The sequence below is a fragment of the Dicentrarchus labrax genome, unplaced genomic scaffold, assembly GCF_905237075.1.
Source record: "Dicentrarchus labrax unplaced genomic scaffold, dlabrax2021, whole genome shotgun sequence".
Classification (NCBI taxonomy): domain Eukaryota; kingdom Metazoa; phylum Chordata; class Actinopteri; family Moronidae; genus Dicentrarchus; species Dicentrarchus labrax.
Window position 1 is genome coordinate 23,917,275 of NW_026136707.1, and position 4,872 is coordinate 23,922,146.

The window sequence follows — 4,872 nt, forward strand, 5'->3', positions numbered from 1 at the left end:
CCTTCACACTTTTCCCCAACTGTCGAGGTATTCAAACCAGCATCCTTCAGGTTAGTGTGGGCCCAGACTGAGGCTGGAATAGGTCTTCAAAATAAAAACATTTACATCATTTTACTAATATGTGTGCTAAAAAGTTTAACCTAAAGAGACATCACTGTAAATTTGGTTTGCAGACCTCTTTCACCTTAAAGCACCTCCTCTCCTCTCCTCTCCTCTCCTCTCCTCTCCTCTCCTCTCCTCTCTTCTCCTCTTGCCCTCCATCCTCGCTCAGCCCTTCACCATCCACAGAGACCATTAAGTTAATGAGACCTGAGGTAGGGGCGGCTGCAGCAGGCTGCTCCCTCTCTTTCCTCCCCCACCATCCCCTCTATCGCTCTCTCTCTCTTTCTTTCACCCTCTCTCTTATTCTCTCACTCCTGTTCTTGCCACCTCTTCTTCCTTCCATCTCCTTCCTCTCTCTGCCTGTAGATTTATTATTGGACGCCTGTTGTCGTCGCCAAACTTGTGCCACAGCAGCAAAGCTCTGCTACTCGGGTGACTCAGGGGACAGACATTTCATTTCCGCCCTCTTAACGAGTTGGTGGTGAGTGTGTGTTAATATGTGTGTATGTGCGTACGGGAGCTATATGAGGGGAGCTGGTTGATGGGGGGTTGGGGGGAAGCTTCATCGTTGTCCTCCTCCTCCTCCTCCTCCACACTCTCAGACAGAGATAATGGGGGAGCTGATAGCAGCCTTGGAGACTGCTGTGGCTCCAAGCACAGATATGGACCGATAACGCCTCCACCACCTCGCCTGCTGCTGCTGGTGTGTGTGTGTGTCTTTGTGTTTGTATCTGGATGTACGTGTAGTGCTGTAACACAAGTGGTATATACGAATGTGTCTTTGCGTGAGTTTTTCTGTGTGTTTGAGGTTGTGTGTGTGTGTGTGTGTGACTTTGTCTTTGTGTGTGTTTTCTGTATGTTTTGTTTTTGTGTGTGTCTTTCTATGTTTGTGGGAGTTTTTGTATGTGTGTATGCGTAAGAGTACAGCGTGTGTTGCGCTGGTGCGTACGTGTATACCTCGTGTGTGAGTTTGGAAGTGTGTGTGCATGTGTGTGTGTGTGTCCTACATCTGCTCCTGTAAAGCGAGTGTGTGTGGCTCTCTCTGTGTCTCTGCAGCCTCCTTCATCCCACCAGACATTCCTGCCTCCTTTTTATGGGCACAGGAACAGCTGGCCACCCCAGTAGGGCATTCTACAATGAGACAATCACAATATATGAGCCTGGTGCCACACACTCACTCATATACACACACTTACACACACATATGCACAGGAAAGCACATACAGTACGCAGAGACACACACTCTCCTGGCTATTGCTAATATGTTTCCTGTTGTGCTGTTGTGTTACAGCACCATCAGGATCTAACAGCCGGAGTGCAAATGCGTTTATCATCGCTCTTTTCTCTTTTACTTCTCAAGAGGTGAGGAGGATTTTCACTGTTACGGCTCGGGCGAAAGCCATTGCAACAGCCCCAGTGTCCATTTCCGCTCTGACGTTCAGATTTTTTTTTGCCCATTTGACTTTGATGAATGGCAAAAGGCGAATCTTTTCGCTGTACTTCACACAATCTCCTCGTACGACAATCACATCCTGACAGTTCAAATGAGAAAATGATTAATAGGCCTTGTGATTAACATAATGAGTTATTATCCAGGACAGAGAAATTATTTCATCAAGCCAGGCTATATTTATCTTTGTTCACCTATGCACCTGTTCTGCTCATTTCATAGCGTTTTATTGCACGCCAGATTACAGTGTTTTTCCATTCGTGGCTATGTGCTGATTAGTTTTGAACAGTGGCAATATGATTGGATATAAATTGTTTCCTTTTGTACATGAAAATGCATATTTATGAGTGCCTGTTCTCAGCTTGAAATACAGTGTGTAATTAATTTCACAGAACAATTCTTTGCAACACTATCTTTAGAAAGGCTATCTTTAGATAGATGCAACACTACTGTAAAACTGAATGCCAGGACATAAATGTGCCTTCAATTTCTGCCTCTGATCAATTACTGCACCTTGCACAACATACCAGACTGCGTTTATACAGGAAATATGCACTTACTTGTTTGGTTTTATTATTCTGATACAGTATGTATGAACAATTGTGAACTCTGTGGATTTGACTAATTTTTCTCATTAATTTCCCACCAGAAGATCTGTTTTCCTGTCACGCGGAGCACAGCTGGAGCAGCTTTGTCAAATCTGAGGAAAAAAACCTGATAATGTCATCAGAGATATGTGGTCTTGAACTCGCAAACTACACATTAATGACAGAAGGCCTGTATTACAAGTTGGGGGTATGGAGCTTGAAAGACATGGGTGTTTTGAGTTGCATTATGGGAAATGTAGTATCTTGTGTTTTTGGAGCTTAAGCGATGGACAAGAAGTCAGGAGAACTTGGTCTCTGCTGCTGTCACTGTTCATAGGAAGATTGAATGCTATTTTTAGTTACTCTTTGGTAAATAGTTTTTACTGTTTTTGTTTTTACCACCTCTCTCTCACTCTCTCTAAAAGATGTATTATTGTAAACCCTGTACTTTTTCTTTTGTGTCCCTTGCAGAGGAGGGAATACATTGTTCCTTGGTAATGTAAATATGCCTGATTACTGCCTAATAATTAATAATAAAATAAATCAGTCTCTAGAAAGTTGCTGTAACTTTATGGAAGTGCAATAATAAATTGCTGCAATACCACTTTAGAGGCTCAGTGTGTAGGATTTAGTGGCATAAAGGAGAAACTACGGTGGTCACGAAACATCCGTTCTGGGATACGATAGATATAGAAGGATCCTTCGAAGGTAACAAAAACACAACAATTCCTATATTCAGGTAATTATGCAAAACATACCTATGAATATTATATTCCATTTCTGCCAATAGATCCTCCAAAATGTTACACACTGCACCTTTAAAGTTGATAAAACTATGACCAAAACCATATTTTAACCGTAATAAAAATTTGTGCTAATGAAAAAAGAAAAAAGAAAACCAAAAAGACGTCACAATAATGTGATTGTTATATAATGAACATACAGAAATTAAATTTAAACATATTAACTAGAAAAACTTCACCTGCAGAGGAAGATCATGTAAATGCACCAGATAGGCTACTTGATGGTTTTTTACAAAAATTGTGTATTATTATGAAAAAAACAGGATACGACAGTTCATGTGAAAATATACGAAAGAATTTACTTTTCATTGAAAGTCACATTGCTTTGACAGAAAACAAATCTCTTCACACAAACTCAGAGCCTCTTTCCAGCCCACCAGGAGACCTCTCTGTGTGTTTAATATTCAATATTCAATATGCACTGTTTTGGTAAAATGTCCTTTAGAACAGACTTTTTTTAATTTTATTTTTCTTTCTTTCTTAAATTTTTTATCTTTACCAGAACACAGAGCATCAAACCATCCCCACACAAAATTAGAATATTAAGTTTGTAGAATGAACAACTCATTGTTTTTCTTCGTGTCTGTTATGTATGAAAGGTCATTTAAAGACTTTATTTGTGTGTGTGTGTGTGTGTGTGTGTGTGTGTGTGTGTGTGTGTGTGTGTGTGTGTGTGTGTGTGTATGTGTGTGTCTGTGTGCAGTACTGCTGCCCTGTATTCATGCCTGAATCTGTTCATTAGTTGCTTACCAACTCACAAAGCTAAGATAGACAGTGGCAGTACCCAGAATGCCTTGTTCTGGGGAGCCATACGCACTTGTGTTTTGCTAATGAGCACATCCAGGGGACGTTTCTCGTAGAGGCAGGCAGACACACACACACACACACACACACACACACACACACAAGATAGAAGCACACACACTCCCAACTACACAGGACTGACATTCTCCTCACACAACTGCAGAGAAAGTCTCCTGAGAAAGATTGCTGCCAGGCACGAAAATGGAGAGAGGAGAGAGCGGAGAGAGAAAGAGCAGAGCAAGAGGTGAGGGAGAGACGTGTGGGGGAGGAGGAGGAGGGTCGGGAGGAATAGCAATACTGTTTCCTTTCTCCCTTTTCTCTCCACAAGCCTCAGCTGTTTTGTCCTCACTGCTCGTGCCTTCAGTCCTCGCTCCGCTTTGATAGGTTTCAGCGCACTCGACTGTATTGACTGCGGTCTTGGCAAGCACGAGGACAAATCAATTAAGAGTGCCGACTGATACAGTGTCTGAGTCCCCCCCCCCATTCTCAATAGCGAATAAGAGCAATTAAAAGCCGACTGTAGCACATGATGTGACAGTAATGGCCATAATGGATCGTCGTCAAGGTTCAGACGCCAGATAATGTTGTTGTTTATCTAGATGATTGTTGTTGTTTATTCATAAGCTTGGGAATCCGCCCCCCTGACAACCCAGTACCCCGAGCTTAAACACAAACAGACGTCTGTGATATTGAAAGGTGGCCATCTGTCCAATCAGGGAATCAAGTCAATAAGGGGAACCAGTTTGGGGGCGAGACCTGATCTGGAAGACATTAGCATGTGAATTAGTTGTTGACTGGGTGCCAAAGCCAGCAGCCTAATCGCTGCCAACTAGATGACAGCATTCCCCTAATCGATGGCTTGATATCTATATGGAAACATATGGAGGGATCAGGCGCACAGGCTGTGCTGCTTCATTTTGATCCAGTTTGTGCTGAATTTCCGGCTCAGCTTGTGGGAGTTTTTTGACTGGTGCGCACCAGGAAACATTAAAGAAAAACTGACATTTACAGCAATGACAGAAATATGGCCCTTTATTTTAGATGAACTGAAGCATGTTTCCACATACTGCAACTGCATGAAAGGCCAGCGTGCAGTATGTTATCCTGTGAATATTTAGAAGCTTTC

General features: G+C 42.4%; 1 long non-coding RNA gene across 1 annotated transcript; it reads left to right on the forward strand.

The window, feature by feature from the left end:
- Window positions 1-302: 302 nt before the first annotated feature.
- Window positions 303-2,697, forward strand: LOC127367032 (uncharacterized). Its single transcript, XR_007885428.1, has 3 exons — window positions 303-805; window positions 1,394-1,464; window positions 2,202-2,697. It is a non-coding gene; the product is annotated as an uncharacterized LOC127367032 (long non-coding RNA).
- The last annotated feature ends 2,175 nt before the right edge of the window (window positions 2,698-4,872 follow it).